The 20,092-nt window shown below is 42.0% G+C and overlaps 1 protein-coding gene across 4 annotated transcripts in view; it reads right to left on the bottom strand.

The window, feature by feature from the left end:
• Positions 1-20,092, bottom strand: part of PLXNB2 (plexin B2) — a 292,432-nt gene that overhangs the window by 170,245 nt on the left and 102,095 nt on the right. Inside the window, exon 1 of one of the 4 annotated variants that reach the window (XM_075857184.1) lies at positions 18,726-18,808. The exons of the other annotated variants lie outside the window; for them this stretch is intronic. The gene's annotated coding sequence lies outside the window, so the exon portion shown is untranslated. Of the gene's footprint in view, positions 1-18,725; positions 18,809-20,092 lie in introns of those variants that run through there. 4 annotated transcript variants of the gene reach the window in all.

Here is a 20,092-nt window from a genome sequence, read left to right as displayed (position 1 = left end):
TATAAACATTACTAGACTCATTAAGGACATGTGACATCGTGTTGAATGCTCACAAATAATGATACAATTACATTACAGCATGTATGGTATGATAGCAACAGTATGTTAGATTTAAACATGTATGATATCCTGAATATCATCCACCACGCGATTTGCCAACGTCCCCAGCCGAGAGAAGGGTCGAGCTTCCAACATGCCCGATCCTTTTGTTTGCAAGGAGATAAGCCGCTGCCAGAGGAGTCTGGCAGCGGCTTTACTCAGTCTCCCTTTTGAAAACACATTCACATTTGGCGGAGCGTGCATGTGTATGGGGGAGTAAGGAGGAATAAATGTCTGACAGACTATAACTCTGCCGACAGCCATTTAAAATGTATGGCCAGCTTTAAAGAGTCGCATAACTGCAGTTGCCACCAATTTACTTTCCCTTGAGCTATACTTAAACAAAATTCAATGAATGTCTCACATAATGAAAGGTTAATTGCCCTTATATTACATTGGCTCTACAGTGCACACAAAGTAGAAATTAGATGGGGAGTTTTTGGACATGGTCTGATAGAAGGAGCAAACGCTAGTGTGTAGAGAGTCCAGCTTTGGTTTATACTTTAACACTATCCTGCAGATGTCATATTAAAGAGGATCAGTAAGCTCTTGTACTTATACCATTAAGTAACAATTCTGGAGCAGCATTTCTTACGTCTACGCATTGTGCCGTTCCTCTTATTTCTCCTAAAAAGATAAATATACATTGACTATTGGGTGTCATCATTGACCTTGACAATAGGGGGTGTCCCTACACAGTCTGAGACGATCAGCACTTATTGGAAACAGTGTGTGTGTGTGTGTGTGTGTGTGTGTGTGTGTGTGTGTGTGTGTGTGTGTGTGTAGGGACACGTCTCATTAACAAGGGGAACACACAATTGTCAATACATTCATATATTTCCAACAACAAAATAAATTACATTACGCAGAATTCTTAAAAAGAAAAAAAAAAAATCTTAAAAATGGCATTGGGGTGGGGGGGGGGGGTCGAGTGTGGGCTAATTTTCAATGCAAAAACAATGTCGCAATCGATTTTGAGATAGGATTTTTTTTTAGATGAGATATTTAACTTTAAAGTTATCTTCATTATCGGCTACCGCTGGGGTTAGCATTATCCAAAATATATATTATATACACATACATACATACTAGTCCTTCTCAATGAATTAGAATATCATTAAAAAGTGAATTTATTTCATTAATTAAAAAACAAACTCATTATATAGAACCATTACACAGAGTGATCCATTTCCAGCATTTTTTCTTTTAATGTTGAAGATTATGGCTAACAGTTCATTAAAACCCAAAATTTCTCCCACACATCGTATTTTCCTAGAAAAAAAAATCTTATCTTTTTAGAATGGATTGGGTGGAAACCTCTCTTCGAAAAGAGCACAAAACTGAAGCCTTTTTTATGTTGTGGGAGAACTTTATACCTCTCTTACCACTTCATATGAAACAAAAACTAATTGCATCCTTTGGCTCCACAACTTGGTATCTGGAACATCAGCTGTCTGGTGTGACACCAGTCATGATCTGATTCCTTAACATCTGTACTACATCGCGGTAACTATGGAAGATACACGTGTCCATCCTCTTTCCCCCTTCTTTATGGTTTATTTAGTGTGTTTTATGACCTATGAATATTGACACTTTTTCAATTTGTCTTTGGGGTAAAATCTCTAATCCTGTCCTCGCTTCAACTAGGATCATTTGAAGTAATTTATACAAATTATAGATGATATAATATGCAAAATAATGATATAAGTGTTCAGAGATGCTATTGTCATGGGACATATTGTTGAATTTTTGTTCGCTTGTTTGTAATGTTTGGAAAAAAATACATGAATTAAAAAAAATATATATAATTTAGTGTCTCAGAAAATTTAAATATTACATAAAGCCCAATTTCAAAAATGATTTTTAAATACCGAAATGTTGGCCTACTGAAAAGTTTGTACAGTATATGCTCTCAATACTTGGTCGGGGCTCCTTTCGCATGAATCAATACGGCATGGCATGGGGGCGATCAGCCTGTGGCACTGCTGAGGTGTTATGGAAGCCCAGGTTGCTTTGATAGAGGCCTTCAGCTCGTCTGCATTGTTGGGTCTGGTGACTCATCTTCCTCTTGACAATACCCTATAGATTCTCTATGGGGTTTAGGTCAGGTGAGTTTGCTGGCCAATCAAGCGCAGTGATACTGTGGTTATTAAACCAGGTATTGGTACTTTTGGCAGTGTGGGCAGGTGCCAAGTCCTGCTGGAAAATTAAACCAGCATCTCCATGTTAGCAGAGGGAAGCATGAAGTTCTCTAAAATTTCCTGGTAGACGGCTGGGTTGACTCTGGACTTGATATAAACACAGTGGACCAACACTGTTGCTCAGGGGTCCCAAGTCCTGTTTTCAGATGAAAGTAAATTTTGCATTTCATTTGGAAATCAAGGTCCCCGAGTCTGGAGGAAGAGTGGGGAGGCATCAATCCAAGTTGCTTGCGGTCCAGTGTGAAGTTTCCACAGTCAGTGATAGTTTGTGGAGCCATGTCATCTGCTGGTGTTGGTCCACTGTGTTATATCAAGTCTAGAGTCACGCAGCAGTCTACCAGAAAATTTTAGAGAAATTCATGCTTCCCTCTGCTGACGAGCTTTACGGAGATGCTGATTTCATTTTCCAGCAGGACTTGGCACCTGCCCACACTGCCAACAGTACCAATACCTGGTTTAATAACCACGGTATCACGGTGCTTGATTGGCCAGCAAACCTGTCTGACCTAAACCGCATAGAGAATCTATGGGATATTGTCAAGAGGAAGATGAGACCCCAGACCCAACAATGCAGACGAGCTGAAGGCCGCTATCAAAGCAACCTGGGCTTCCATAACACCTCAGCAGTGCCACAGGCTGATCACCTCCATGCCACGCGACATTGATTCATGCAAAAGGAGACCTGACCAAGAATTGAGTGCATATACTGTACATACTTTTCAGTAGGCCGACATTTCGGCCAATATTAAAAATGAATTTTTTTAATTGGGCTTATAGAATATTCAAATTTTCGGTTTTCATTAACTGTTAGCCATAATCATAACATTAAAATAAAAAATGCTGGAAATAGATCCCTCTGTGTGTAATGGATCTATATAATATAGGAGCTTCACTTTTTGAATTGAATTACTGAAATAAAATAACTTTTTGATGATATTCGAATTTATTAAGGACTATATATTTCAAAAAGTGAAACTCCTATATTATATAGATTCATTACACACCTATATATATATATATATACATACACGCACATATTTATAAGTAGGTATACAGTTTAAATAGGGAATAATAAAGTATACAGTTTAAATAGTATTTTATAGAACAAATCTATTAAGTACAATCTCTTATATGCTCAAATTCGCAGCCCTATTTACACATTACTGTAATCTAGTTTTTATACTCAAGCACACTTTGGTGCAAAGTTCTTTATTGGCATTCATTTCTTTGCCCGATTCTTTTATGAACTGAATCATGTTATCAATCGTGCGTGTTTTTCTTGAATATACCTGATCTTTGATAACTCCCCAAAAGAAAAAGTCCCTCGGAGTAAGGCCGGATTCACACGAGCGTGTGCGTTATGCGCACGCAAAAGGTCCATAAAAGCTCCGTGTGTTAGCAGCATATGATGCGTAGCTGCGTGATTTTCGCGCAGCCGCCATCATTATGACACTCTGTTTTTATGTTGGTAAACCGAAAAGCACATGGTGCTTTTCTGTTTTCATTCATAGTTTTGACTACTGTAGCGCGCATCAGGCGCGGCACACGGAAGTGCGTCCGTGTGCCGTGCACGGTTTTCACGCACCCATTGACTTCAATGGGTGCGTGATGCGCGAAAAATGGGCAAATATAGGACATGTCGTGAGTTTTACGCAGCGGACATACGCTGCGTGAAAATCACGGAAAGTCTGAACGGCCCCTTTGACTAACATAGGTCTGTTCGAAGCGCGTGAAAATCACGTGCGTAACACGGACGTATTATACTTTCGTCTGAATAAGCCCGAAAGGCTAGTGATCGTGCTGGCCATTCAACCGAGCCTCGTCTACCTATCCACCTATTGCGTAATGTTTAGTCAAGAAAATTACACACCACTAAAGCATAGTGAGGAGGGCTCCATCTTGCTGAAAATAGAAGTCCTTATTTTCATGCTCCAACTACAATTGTGGTATTATATTTTCTTGAAGCTTGTTAAGGTACAGGTCTGAGGTAAACGCTGTATTGTAGAAAATAGGTCCAACTACCCCTATACATGAAAGGGCCGCCCAAACGAACTATTCTTCAGTTGTTGCTAGAGGGTTTTCTGTTGAGTAATAAACAGTTGTGCCTATTGACAGCACCTGAAAGTTTGAAGTTGGCATCATCGGACCAAGTTATTTTTCTAATAATGCCGTCTCGTGTTTCTTCATTCAAAATTGCCTCGCGAAATAGTGAAGCCTTATTCACACGACAGGGTATCCCGGCCGGGTAACGGGCGTTCATTAATCGGCCGTCACCCGGCTGCAGTAGGAACAATAGACCCCTAACGGGGCTATTCACACAACCGATTTTTTGACGGGCCGGGAAACCTGGCCGTCAAAAAATGGGACATGCCCTATTTTCGGCCGTTTACCCGGCCACCCGGCTCCCATAGAAGTCTATGGGGCCGGGTAATACACGGCCATCACCGGAATGTGTCCCGAGTGATGGCCATGTATTCCGTCGCTCACGCGCTCTCTCCTCCTCACGGTGCAGAGTGCATGTGAGGAAGAGGAGGATCTTTTGCTCCCTGTAGGAGTCGGAATCCACAATCCCCGGCCGGGGATTGGGGATTCCGCTACAGGAGAAGTGAGTGACTACACTGTCCATATATGGACACCGTGACGTCACTCACTTCTGAAGCGGAATTCCCGACCTGTGGCAGGGAATTCCTCTCCAGGAGAAGTCAGTGACTACACGGTCCATATATGGACATTGAAGTCAGTGACTTATCCTGGAAGGGAGGGGGATGGGTGCAACCTGCAGGGGGCAGGGTGGCATCGCCTGCAGGGGGCAGGGTGGCATCGCCTGCAGGGGGCAGGGTGGCATTACCTACAGGGGGCTGGGTGGCTTTATCTACAAAGGGCAGTGTGGCAACAAATTTAAATGAAATTCATCAGATTTTAAAACGGACAGGGAAAAAAACGGATGCAAAACGGGTCAAAATCGGCCGTTAAAAACGGCAACACGGCCCGGAACGGATGCAAACCGGCCCGGAACGGATGCAATCCGGCCGGGAAAAAAGGGCCCGAAACGGCCGATTTTATCGGCTGGCACTCGGACCCTGTTGTGTAAATGAGGCGTAAGTAGAATGTTTGACAAATCCTCCCCCCCCCCCCAGTATACCTACTTATGCAACGTGTATATGTGTAATGGATAGATAGATAGAGTCATCCTAAGACAGGCAGCACTCCCAGTTTTAGTGAAAAAATGGCTTTTATTTAGCCCTTGTGCAACGTTTTGGCTCAGCGTATGGAGCCTTTTTTCAAAATGCTTGAAAAAGGCTCCATACGCTGAGCCGAAACGTTGCACAAGGGCTAAATAAAAGCCATTTTTTCACTAAAACTGGGAGTGCTGCCTGTCTTTGGACGACTATACTTGGATTTGGAGCAGTGATCAAGCTCCCAGGGCGCGCACCCATCCACAACTAACTGGTGCTGCTGGATTGTGGACTTCTATATATATATATATATATATATATATATATATATATATATATAGATATACCAGTAGGGATGCACGATGCATCGAAACTTCGATACCCTGCATCCCCAAACGGTTCGATAGCGTTATTACATGTATTTAGATACTTAGCTATGCGGCCGCACAGCTTAGTATAGTAACACATGAATGTATGAGAGCGGGGCTGCGGCTGTGTAATACAGTCATTGCCGCGCTCCTGTGTCCTGATAAGTGCGCGGGTTCAGGATAATGCGATGCGGCCGGCGCTGCACTAATGAGCGGCGGCACTGAAAACATCATGGCGGGCGCACTACAAAACACCCCCATGTTCTGTCCTCAGTGCCTGAACCGCCGCTCATTAGTGTAGCGCCGGCCGCATCACCTCATGCGGACCGCGCACGCCCTTCTGTCAGGAGCGGGGCAATGACTATTACACAGCCGCAGCCCCGCTGGTGGAGATCAGAGAAACCTCATCTCTGCCGTTATTCCCGTGAATTCTGCGATCACAGCGGACTGCAGCATTCAGGAGAAAATGAGAAGGGGGGATGCCCCTTGGGTCGAGGGACATACTATATATGGGCAGACAGCCCAGATATATAGATATATGCCAGTACATTAAAGTTTAAAAAATAAAAGTAAAAACAAAAGTAATGTTCAATAAAAAACAAAAAAACACATACACCTTTTTTAAAATAAACATTAAAAGAAGTCTCAATACATAAAGCACACACATATTCGGTATTGGCGTGGCCGTAATAACCCGCACAACAATTTTTTTGCATCATTTATGATGTGTACACTGTAAATAAATAAAAACTGCTTTCTATCACTTATTGTGGGGCACGAGGTGTGGTGAATTTAACCTCCATGTGCCTCACATGAATAGTAATTAACCCCATCATGTACCTTACACATTAACCCATTATGATTGAGAAACATGATGGGGTTAATTACTATTAACATGGAGGTTAAATTCACCATCGCACCACGCACCTCACATCAGAAAATGGCAGAACTTTTTTTTAATTTTTATTACTGTTGGCAAAGTATCGAAATCGCAATACTAAACAAAGTATCGGTATCGAAGTCCAAATTCTGGTATCGTGACATCCCTACATACCAGCATAGAGATTATACAGCAGTAATGTGTAGTGTAGCTGAGAATCCAGCTCTGGGGTGACATAAATCTTACCAGCAGTCTGTGTCTTCTCCTTCCTCCAGCTCCTGCCTCCCCTTTCCATAGACATATTGGCAGCATGTCTGTGCTTATCTCTCCCTGCTCCTGCTCAAACTTCCCCTCTCTATAGACTTGAATGCAGCATGTCTGACAAACTCTCTCTGCTCCCTCCTCCATAGACTTCTATGGGCAGGCTGTTAAAACCACACACCCCTACTTCCTGCAGTCTGTCTCTGTCGAAAGTGGACAAATTTTAACAGTAAGTAAATAAGTTGATATATACCAAAGATATACTATTAGATTAGCATAGGTTGTTTGCAAATTTAGTGTCCATTTAAGCCAATGGGGTAATAAATTAGGCTGTCATGAAGCATATTGCTGCTATAGTCAAAAACGCATAGGCCACATGAATAATACTGTCCAAAAATTTTAGGCAGTTGCGGAAAAGTGCTGCAAAGCAAGAATGCTTTAAAAAAATAGAAGCATTAATAGTTTTTTTTTTATCAATTAACAAAATACTACATGAATGAATATAAGAGAAAACGAAATCAAATATTTGGTGTGACCACCTTTTGCCTTCAAAACAGCATAAATTCTTCTAGGTACCCTTGCAAAGTCATGGATTTTGTAGGATTGTAGTTTGGTATAATTGGTTAATTATATACCTAACAGGTGCTAATGATCCTCATTTTCATATGTAGGTTGACACACACACACACACACACACACACACACACACACACACACACACACACACACACTCATTAACTGTAACAGAAGCAAATGTGTAGGAGGCTTAAAACTGGATGAGGAACAGCCAAACTCTGCTACAAAAGGTGAGATTATGGAAGACATTTTCAGGTCACAGGTTCACCATAGCAAGACTGAGCACAGCAACAAGACACGAGGTAGATATACTGCATCAGCAAGGTCTCTCCCAGACAAAGACTTCAAAGCAGACTGGGGTTTTAAGAGGTGTTGTTCAAGCTCTTTTGAAGAAGCACAGACAAACGGACAACATTGAGGACCATTGACACAGTGGTTGGCCAAGGAAACAATGCAGCAGATCATTGAAATCGGAATTTGTCCAGAAGGGCAATCAACTCAGAACTGGCAGACACCAATGGGACCCTGGTACACCCATCTAGTGTTCGGAGAAGTCTGGCAAGAAGTGGTCTTCATGGAAGAATTGCGTCCAAAAAGCCATACCTTCCAAGTGAAAACAATGCCAAGCGACTCAACTATTCACGAAAACTTAGGAGCTGGGGTGCAGAAAAATGGCAGCAGGTGCTCCGGACTGATGAGTCGAAATTTGAAATATTTGGCTGTAACAGAAGGCAGCTTGTTTGCTGAAGAGCTGGAGAGTGGTACAATAATGAGTTTCTGCAGGCAACAGTGAAGCATGGTGGAGGCTCCTTGCAAGACTGGGGCTGAATTTCAGTAAATGGAGTTGGGGATTTGGTCAGGATTAATGGAGTCCTCAATGCTGAGAAACACAGGCATATACTTATTCATCAAACAATACCATCAGGGAGGTGTCCGATTGGATGAAAAATTTATTCTGCAGCAGGCCAACGACCCCAAACATACTTAAGCGTAAAGAACAACAAGGAGCCCTGGAAGTGATGGTTGGCCCCCACAGAGTCCTGATCTCATCATTGAGCCTGTCAGGGATTACATGAAAAGACGGCAGGATTTGAGGAAGCCTACATCCACAGAAGATCTGTGGTTAGTTCTCCAAGATGTTTGGAACAACCTCCCTGCCGAGTGACTTCTAAAACGGTGTGCAAGTGTATCGAGAAGAATTTATGCTATTTTGAAGGCAAAAGGGTGATCACACTAAATATTGATTTGATTTAAATTGCTCTTTTGTGCACTTTGTATTTTGTTAATTGATCAACAAAACACTTCTATTTTTTTAAAGCATTTTTTACTTTGCAGCATTTTTCCACAACGGTCTAAAACTTTTGCATAGTACCGTATATGTTAAAAAAAACAAGAAAAAAAAAAAAGGGCCTCTGCCCCACATGGAGGTACTGTCCCAAAGATCAAGCATAAAATTGTAAAAGCCTACATTAGGAAGTGAGAAGACTTTGTGATCTCTTGTATTAGCCTTATTATTTAGGTTCCCTGGTATTCCGCTCATTCCTAGCAAAAAGCACATTTCACAGAGGGCTTCTGACTTTAAAAGAATGGAAAGACAGCAGGCTGCTGATCATCTTTTGTTTTCTCTTTATAAGCGAGAACAGCTAACTGCCCAGATATCTATCTGTAAATTTATCGGACTGTGTGCGTGCTATTTTGGAAATAGTGTACCATTCTTTTAATTCTGCATCTAATAGTCTGGTACAAAATTGCCCAATAAACCAGAATCTGACAGGTCAGGGAGAAAAAGACTGAGCTAAGAGAACGGTTTAAAAGAATTGAATAAAAAAAGTTCATAGAAGTTTGTGGTTCTTTGTTGACCGGATAATGCTTTATTAATCTGGCACCAATAGCGTCTCTTTTTTTTTCTTAATAGGGAGTACCTTAGAAGAATGCCCCATCTAACCTACCAATACCAATTGAGAAGAATTTAAATAGAAAACCGTATCACAATAATGCCTTTTGTGTTGATATTTGTGAAGCAGTCCGGATCTAAAGCGCACTATTTAATTTACATGTGCGGCTGATTTTGTGGCAATTTAGACAGCTGCAATTACACGTTTCTCAAGTTAGCATTAATAATAATTCCACGTTCTGCTAAAACAAACCAAGCTAGAGCACATCTGCCTGCGAGCACAGACTCATTATCAATGATGGCAGCTAGCGAGCATTGCTGAAAAGACTTGGAGCAGACAAATTGCCGTTTTAAGTTCATATTTGTGTTAGCTTTTGTTTAGGCCTTACAAATGTATCATTACAAGAAATACTGCCTTTTTAACCCCTACATCAAGCTTTAATTACACGCCTGGTGTTGGTTTTTATTTATGCATAATGACTTTATGGTAAACGAAGGAGCGATGCAAATCAAATGTATGCAGCGTTTAAGATGAAAACATGCTGTCACGATGTAACTGCTACCAACAAGGAATCCCAAATACAAATGTCTTTCAGAGAAGCGGGAGCTGGTCCATAGATTAACTACATTAATCTATTAGAATAATGGTGCAATGTAAGCCACATAGAGGTTTACAGTAAATAATGCGACAAAATATATGGAACAACCAGTCCTGTTTGTAGGGGGCGGACAAATCAAGCAATGCAATTTATGAAAAGTAAACTCCAAGTCAGCAACACATTATCAACAAGGCATAAAAGCTACCTCTGAATTAAAAAATGTTAGGGAATTTCATAAATCTCAATTAATTGATAATCGTTCTTACTGGAATCGTTCTCCCCTTCACGTGGTGATTGTAAGCAATTTTAACACCTCTTGCAAATGACCGAGTTCGGGCCGTGAAAAAACGGTCCGAGTGTCGGCTGGATTTCTCGGCCTGACCATGGTACATGTGAACGGGATTTCTGGCATCATAAACATTTTATGTTGCTAGGAGTCCCTGCCTCCCCGCGGAACTGCTGTTCCGTACTGTATCATTTTGTTCAGTATGGAACAGCAGTTCCGTGCGGAGGCAGGGACTCCTAGCATCATAAAATATCTATGACGTCAGGAGTACCGTTCACTTGTACCACGGTTGGGCCGGGAAATGCAGCCAACACACGGACCGTTTTTCACGGCCTGAACGTTGTTTGGGGCAAGAGGTGGAGGGAAGCACATAAATGGGGAGAAGTATGTGGGGAGCAGTGTACGTTACACACAGAGGATGCCAGAACTGGCCCGCGTAAGCCCTACCCCAATTTAGGTTTGGGCATTCCCTGTAAGTATGGGGCTAAACACAGAGTTTTGTAGAGCACCTGCTTTGTTTTAACCTATCGCACAATTTTCTTTTAACCCCATGTCTTTTCTATTGATCTATTTGTGATGCAACAGTTGCATGAAAATCAGTCCATGGCATCATATGGACTGCAACTGTATCACTACGGTTTGCTACAAAAAGTCTGTGTGAAACTCCAGAGCCTGAGGCTGCATTTAAACCGCTTTTTTTTGGGGAAATGTTTCGCTGACGCCCTGGAAGTAATACGATACACAATACGAATTGGAATTGTGGTCAAGCTAGAAGCAGAGCAGGGCTGTGAAAACGCCCATATCACTTAAAGTGGTTGCCCTGTCCAAAAACATGGATGGCCTAGCCTCAGGATAGGCCACCAATATCTGATCGGCGGGGGTGCTGGGAGTCGGACCCCAACCAATCAGTTGTTTTGAAGGGGCCGCAGCACTCGTACGAGGGCGGCTTCCCATTAATTTCCCTTACTGCTCACACTGTGAATCGCCGACACGCTTATAGCGGCGGTTCACAGCATTACAGCCTTCTCCTACTCACTTCAAAGGAACGGCTGTAATACTGTGAACCACCGCTACAAGTGTGTCGGTGATTCAGTGTGAGCATTAAGGGAAATTAAGGGGAAGCAGCGTCGTACAAAACTGTGATGCTAGGAGCCCGGTTCCCTGCAGTGTGTTCGGTCCAGGAAATGCGGCCGAAATACGTTCCGTCCTTTACAGACCAGACATGCTCGTGTGAGTCCAGCCTTAACCACTCAAAAAGTCCAAATCTCCAAAGTTTGGGTTGCTGTAATTGCAACAGCACGTCGAAGGTTAACAGCTTTGTACATCCAAGAACGCCATTTGATTAAACTGTATTTTGCATGCAAATCAGATTACATTGTTTATCTGCTACAGTGCCCTTGTGGGTTGCTGTATGTTGGTGAGATTACCTCAGAATGTGGGAACAGGTGGAACCAACATACATTTACGAATAGTGTATTTAAGTTGGATCTGCCTGTTCCATTCCATTTTGATAGCCACCGACACAATGTCTCCCAATTAAGATGTAGGATTATTGATGGGATTCCTTTGCTACGTAGGAGGAGGAGATAGGTTAGCCATGTTGAAGAGGCTGGAGTTACGTTGGATTTATGAACTGGATCGTTTGGAACCTAAGGGGTTAAATTGTGAATTCAAAATAGACTCGCTTTTGTAGTTTTTAATTTGAATCGTGTATATATATCAGATCGCTTTAGGTCGGTTTGTAAAACAGCTTAGTAATTAAGTTTGGTACCTAATGGAGCATTCTTAGAAATGGCACGTTACGTTATTTTTAAATTGCGTTTTTTATTGATATACGAATAAACTTTTTTTCCTACTCTAGATTGTATTAGGATTGAAGACCTTTTGTAAGGATCGAATCCCGGACTGAATTTCAATGTATATCTGTATTTAATGGTGACTATTACCCTGCCATGCGACCCTCCCCTATAAATGGTTAAGAGTGGTAGTATGTTTATCACCATGGGAATAGAGATTAATTTTTGCTGATAATTTGATACTAATTATTTAATGAACCCTATACTATACATGGAATTCCTCCCCCAAATCTTTTTTCCCAGCCATTGATGTCCGTAAGGAATGGGGTTGGCCTATAGATATATGAGCCATACTTATTTTTAACTTTTGTTTAAAAGTAGGCTTGTAGAAATTTACTGCCAAATTAAAAGTGGGATAAAACGGAAAAATATTCCCCTGGGATTAAGTGCTTGCGTTCATGTAGTTGTTAAGGGGACTGGACGCGATTACGGAGTTCCGCTGTAGCTTCATGGAATGTATGGTGTGTAACTATGGAGCTAATGACATGTACGATCACGTGACCACTGTATCTAAGCGACGGGGAAGCTCGTATGATGGGGATGAGATTCGCACATGCGCTCTGATGCGCTGTACTATGTGCGATCACGTGATCACTGTATCTAAGCGACGGTGAAGCTCTTATGACAAGCATGCAGTTCACGCGAGCGCAGTTTCGTTTGTTGAATGTTGATTTCCAGGGACAGAAATTTTCTACGATTGAAGTGGTATTTTTGAAATAGGAGTCTGGTCTGCCATCTGATGGGAGTCATATACCGCAAGTGACTCCATATGATATTGATGTATGCATATTTATTGTTATAAATTTTTTCTGTTATTTAATTGTTTCACATGTGGATTTGCATATTTAAAGGGAACCTGTCACCAGCATTTCACCTATTAAACCGACTATACCTGGTGGTAGTGGGTGAAAAATCACTTCTATATAACCTATAATTATCTTCTTAGTTGGCTCTGTAGCTTTAGTATTTAGCTTTTTAGTGTTCCCACACCGTATGCTAATGAGCAGAAGAGAGTCAAATCTTCATTCCTCAAGTCTTTCCGTGTTTACCTCACCTTCTTACTTTTGATTGACAGCTCCTCGCCTTCCCCCAGCACACAACATCCCGCGCTTGTGCATTGATGTCCTCCTCTGGTGTGTGCACACAAAGGGACACCGGATTATTACGATAAAAGGCGCAAAACGTTTGCAGACCGTTATTTACAGTCGGAGGAGGAGTTTAGGAGAGGGGATAACGGCAATGAACTTTTTATAGCAGCAGCTAGTGAGGGAGAAGTAAAGTTCAATAGGTGAAATGCTGGTGACAGGTTCCCTTTAATTATAATGTCATATCCTCTATATACACTGCACAGTGCGCTTTGTTGAATTGCTTAAAAAAAACAAACACACTTGGGTCGAAACGTCGATATTATGGTGGAATAAACTTCTTGTGTCTTTTGATACATTGAAAATACACATGCTGCAGCTTTCCTTTATTTAAATTAAGGCATCGTTCACATCTGTTCTAGGGCCCCGTTCCGTCTGAGCTCACCGTCGGCACGGAGCCCTGACAGACACAAACAGAAACCATAGGTTTCCGCTTCCATCACCATTGATTTCAATAGTGACGGATCCGGTGCCAATGGTTTCCGTTTGTCTCAGTTGTGCAAGGGTTAGTAGACTATGCTATTGATTCAATCAAAATGATGGAACCCTTGCACAACGTAGACAAACGGAAACCATTGGCACCGGATCCGTCACCATTGAAATGGTGATGGAAATGGTCATGGTGATGGAAACTGAAACCTATGGTTTCCGTTTGTGTCAGTCAGGGCTCCGTTCCGACGGAAAGCTCAGACAAAACATCGGAACGGAGCCCTAGCGCAGATGTGAACGAAGCCTTAACCACTACATAAACATTTCAATTGAAGGGACATTGCTGATGCGATCAGCAGAGACTCCACAGACTGTACTGAAGTGCAACATTAGGAAAGGAAAATACTCCACAGCATCTCTACTTCCTGTCAAATTATAGACTGGCCTATATAAACGGCCTAGATCAGAGTCCATAGTCTGCTGTTAAAATTTTATTTTCTACGGGTGACTCCAAACTGGAGGTGCATTAATATTACGATATGGTGATCATTTAATAAGTACATACAAAGATTGAGCAAACAGACAGAGTTGGGCAACCCAGCAGTATATAAAATGCCTGCGGCTTCCTTACTAGCTCATGAATGGGCTATAGGTACTGTAGCCTACATTCCACATGCATACTACAGACTACAATAAATGGAGACATTTTATTTCTTGCAACTTTCCTACTCTGTGATGATACAGTTCAGGGAATAATAGTGCATTAGGATACCGTTAATAACATTTTACCTTACATTTCATACGCAAAACAGCCGTCTAGAACGCAGAAAACTATATAGAACAATTTACATATGATATTGATCACAAGGTAGCAGCACCTTTTTCAACAGTAAAGTCGGAGACAGAACAGTGGAAATTGTTTGTAGTGTCTGTGCTAGGATGAAGCATCTTTAGCTTCAGGCTCAGTATGTCATCCAGGAACAGGTGTTTCTGCTGCAACACTGCGTCTGTATTCTGTCTGGCACCTTTCAGGGTGTTACTAAAGACAACGTTACACGGCAAGAAAATGAAACGAAGAACAAAGAGCTTACTCCCCTATTTTATGAAACAAGAATGATTACTTGTTATTGACTAATATATATTAGCCATCTGTATTTATTTGGCTAGTGTATAAGCTATGTTACTTTAGTGGTCAAAGCGAAAAGCAGATACAATTAAAAGGGTTTTCCAGGACAAAGAAAATAAAGCTTATATTAATACAGCCAAGAACATGGTAATAGATTATATGTCTCAATACGACCTGCAGGGAAGGGGAGCAATTTACACCCAGCTCATCCAGTCCAAGTGTAAAGGATCTGCCAGGCACTATGTCTGGGTATACTCCCAGGATTAATCAGTCGACACCTGAGGCCAGACCTCTGAGACTGACACCTGCTCCCACCAATCAGGGTGGCAGGCTCAGGAGTGGGAGAGCCTATCGCGGCCTGGTCAGTCAGAGTTAGCTCCGCCCCCTGTCCATTTATACCTGCCGTTTTCTCTTCCTCCTTGCTTGTTATTCTCTTGGATTCCTGGCCCCACTGCTGCCTTGCTCCAGCCTGCTTCTGCCGTGCTTCTGCCTTGCTTCAGTTCCGTTTATCCTGCGTTGCTCTGCCCCTGGCTTGCTTCTGCTCCGTGCTCCCGTTTGTATACTCCACTACTTCCTGATCCTGACTGGCTCTTTCCCGCTCCGTTTCCTCGCGGCGTTCCGTGGGCTACTGTATTCCCTTGCGTGTTCCGTTTGTACCCCCTTGCACTTAGACAGCGTAGGGACCTCCGCCCAGTTGTACCCCGTCGCCTAGGGCGGGTCGTTGCAAGTAGGCAGGGACAGGGCGGTGGGTAGATTAGGGCTCACTTGTTCCCTTCACCTCCTTCCGCCATTACACCAAGAGAAACGATAAAAAAAAAAAAAGTTTCAATGTTGAGTTTCATGTGAAATAGTGGCCAAAAGACAGACTGTGGGCTGCCAACTAACGGGTCTGTAGTGGTTTGCCATCTAAATTATTGCCTCATCAATAAAAATAAATAATTGTACTCGTTAATAATTGTAGTAAAGGCAGGTAACCTATATAAACATATTTCACAAGAGAAACTTGGCTTGGGTTGAAGGGCTTTAAACTTTCTCCATTTGGACGAACATATTACATTTCCCATCAATACCAGGTGGAGCTGGATTGTTGATTCACAACCTCAGCACTTACGTATATTTCTCCTAAAAATATTTAACTTTTGCCATTGTTGAAGGGATAACTTACAGTTGTCCTGTTCTTCAGGAGTGGTTGTGATTTTAGTTCCTTTTCACTATCAAAAAAACACTGTGGCCAGATGTTAGTTTAAAGTCTACGGCAAAATACACAGTGCTTTGGGTCTTTTTTTTCTAACCTTTTTGGGGGTCAGTTGCTTTTTTTCCCCTTCAAAATGGAGCATGCTCTAGATATGGAATTTTTTAGTCTATATATAGTGTTTGAAAACGTATACGCTTGGCGGATAGCACAAAAGCAATATGAATGAGGCCTAAGAAACGGATGGTGTTTTTCACATGCATTTAAGAACTTTGAAAAAACAAAAAAGCGTGCATGACGGAAGCCAAAGGCTATGTTCACACAGAGTTTTTTGACAAGTTTTTTTACGCGGAAACCGTGCCGCAAAACTCGTCAAAAACTGCCCCAAAATGCCTCCCATTGATTTCAACGGGAGGCGGGGGCGGTATTCTCCCGCGAGCGGTAAAACCGTCTCGCGGGAAAAAGAAGCGACATGCCCCATGTTCTGGCGTTTACGCCTCTGACCTCCCATTGACATCAATGGGAGGCAGAGAAAGCTTATTTTGCGTCGTTTTATGCCCGCGACGCTCAATGGCCGCGGGCAAAAAATGCAGCGAAAATCGTTGTGCAGGGAGATGAAAATCTGCCTCAAACTTCCAAACGGAATTTTGAGGCAGAAATTCCGCCTGCAAAAAACTGTGTGAACATGAAACACGGTTGTCCATAAGGGAGGGATAAAAAAAAAAAAAAAAAAAAAAACAAAAAAAAAAAAGAAAAGCCGCTACTATCAATTCATGCATCATTCTGAAACTTCACATGTGACAGCTTTTAAATCAGTACAAAGTCGATAGATAGAAAGATCATACAAAAAAAATCATGTTACATGACATTCAGCTTATAACTGTTTTGGAAATCAACTCATGCATCGGATAGGCATAGGGTGCAGTCACACACAATAGATTTTGTTGCAGAAATTTCTGCAACTGAAAATCAATTCCCTTCATTTGAATGCAACTTGCAAAAATCCATGCGCTTGCTGCAGAAACAAGCCCTTTCACACGAAGAACAGGTTTGAAGTCGCAGACATCTGGCTGCCAATGCAAGTGACCATAAAATCCATTATAATCTCCCCTTTTAATCTCAATAAGGTGGCATAAGGAGAACATGAAGGATAAATTAACACAGGAAAAGATATGTAGTGGAACAACGAAATCTTTATCAACATGCACATTGTGCTGAAAATGTCATCCATTACAATAGAAATGTTCACAGCTTGCCCTAAAAACTGCAGATTTTTACTGCATGTAAATGTGGTTGGAAACTTGTTCATTTGCATTTAGTGTCTTTTTGGAGTAAAAACCTTTATAAAAAAAAATCTGCACCATGGCCTCTGAATGGAGGCATCAATGTAAAAAACTTACCAGAGATCAGACTACATACCTGATCTTTATTCAATGAGTCATTACTGGAAATTAAAGAGCCAAGAAACGTGAAGATGGTCACACAAAATTGTATCAGCTTCACAGAACCATTGCCAGTTGGATCGTAATCGTAACTTACAACAGGAACCACAATGGAGTGTTGACTGTGTAAATGCAGACACGGATTCTTGCGTGACATGAAAGTCTTTCAAAAGGTAAAAAGTTTCAGTGATATTTGAAATTTCCTATAAAGCTTCTAAACATAGTAAAAACTTTTCATTGGGTGTCAAATTCATGGCCTGGAGTCAGCGCTCAGATTTAACTGGTGGATACAGACACAACCCAGTACGATCTAGACAGAACACACTACTTGGTTAAAACAAATAATCAGACAGACGTTTAACGCATAAAAAGAACATTATAATGCAGCTCCCTACCTTTACCACCCCTTACTGGGAGATAAATTGTGACTTCAGAAACTAGGGCAGCAATCCCCTGCTATTTTTACAGCCAGTAAGTACCAAGCACAGAGACAAGTCAATGTCTGAAAACAGCAGGGCAGTCAAACCTTTTTTGGGGGGGTTAGTGCTTAGTTGTGATTATTGGATTTCATAAAGTATAGCAGAGCTGTGACAGACACAACCACACTACACCTCTGTACAAGTCAATCATTCCATTGGCTTTCTATAGTTAAAAACACACATGCATGATACCAGTACTTGTATACTAACATAAGGCCCATTGCTGGCCGCTCATAATTTTACTACACACAATGGCAATTTTTTCAACCTTCACTTTATATTTGTGTATTTATTGTTAAATGAAGTTTTTTGCTGATAAAAACATAAAAATTAAAAATAAATATGAGTTGCCAGCTTATCAATAAAACAAGCAAGCAATTCCCCAAAGTACCCATTTGTGTGGCACTTCTCCTATGACACACCATGACGAGCGGACCATGTGATTGTAATTTACGACATTTCACAACCCTTTAGAGTAGAAGGCAAAAGGGGACAGAATATTTTCCTTGGACTTCTGCTCCTCTCCCCTAGAATTCACTGCATGAAAGGCACACAAAAGTTAAAAAAATAAACAAACAAAAAAGCCTATTCTGTGTACTGCCTCGGACAACACACATTCAATGAGAAGATATAACAGCGTCAACTACAGGGAAATGGGATAACTAACTAACTAAAACACACACACACACACACCTCCGATGAAACACATACTGTACCTCCTTTTGTTTAGATCCATTACCACTTCCAGGAAAACAAATTGGAAGGTATAAAAGGAAAAACGAGCTCATAACAGCTGAAGGAGAATTACGATAGCAAAGGAAGAAGCCAGAGTTCCCGGTATATTCGGTTTTGTGGAAACTGAAAGTTGCGGAGAGAGAAGGAAGAGAAGAATGCCGGCTGCTCAGAATAGAAGTCTCCACAATGTATACCAGATGTGTCACAACAAGTTTCGGGTGGAGAATGCTGAGGAGACATGAGTGATCTGCAGCACACTGCAGGAAAGACTTTCACACATCCCAAGCTTCAATACTACTGGGAGGGAGCCAATAAGAAGAAAACAACTAGATGAGGAAATTCAAGGCATTAACCCATTCATGGTGGCAGTCCTAGAGATACAGTATATCATACATAGATTGAACACCAAATTCTCAACAGTTTCACAGTAAAGAAATAAAGTGCTAATAAAGAATGCTTTACACCCCAATATAAAAATCAGATTCTATTCATAAGAGCTATTTTACAGAGCTCTGGGTCGGGCAGTCCTGACTAAACATGTCTCAATAGACAATTGACATTTATTTCAAGTGGTTCTCTTCTCTTCCCGCAGAATGATGTAGGCCCCATGCACGCAACCGTATCCGCAAATACTGACCGTAAATATGGTTCCGTATTGCTTTAGGCCTCATGCACACAACCGTAGCCATGTGCACGGCCGTGATTTTCTGGTCGGCCGGCCACGGACTGTCAGCCGCGAGCTGCCCGCAAATCCCGGGCTGTGCACATGGCCACGGCCATTATTTCCAATGAGCCCGGACCGCAGAACAAAGCCGTAATAAGGCTTGCCCGTTCTTTCTGCGGTCCGGGCTCACACACGGACCATGAAAACCACGGTCGTGTGCATGGCCCCAAAGGAATGAATGGGGCCACAATTCTCCTGTGGATTTTCGGGGGAATTGCAGCTGCAAAAGCACGTTCATGTGGCCTTATAGTAATCAGCAATGTACCCATTTCTGCTGAATGGTATCCGCAAATACGGACCGTATTGAATCCGTATTGCATCCGTATATACGGATCCACAAAAAAAAGAAGGCCTGGTTAATGCGAAATCCCCTTTGTGCCGCTTAGCAACACTTCTGTATTTGCGGAAGGCTATCCATAATTGCGGACGCACCTCCGTAGCCATCCGCAATTTTGGCGTCCCCCATAGACTTCTATGGAGGAGTCTGTGCCGCAATTGTGGACCAAGAACGGACATGCTCCATAGTTCCCGGCACAGTTCTGTGGCACGGACACTCATCCGTAATGATACGGAAAGGTGTCTGCGTTCAATAGAAGTGAATGGGTCAGTTTTTGCAGTCCGCAA

This window comes from Rhinoderma darwinii, chromosome 3 (genome assembly GCF_050947455.1).
Source record: "Rhinoderma darwinii isolate aRhiDar2 chromosome 3, aRhiDar2.hap1, whole genome shotgun sequence".
In the NCBI taxonomy this organism is placed as follows: domain Eukaryota; kingdom Metazoa; phylum Chordata; class Amphibia; order Anura; family Rhinodermatidae; genus Rhinoderma; species Rhinoderma darwinii.
This window is presented reverse-complemented; position numbering and strand designations above follow the sequence as displayed.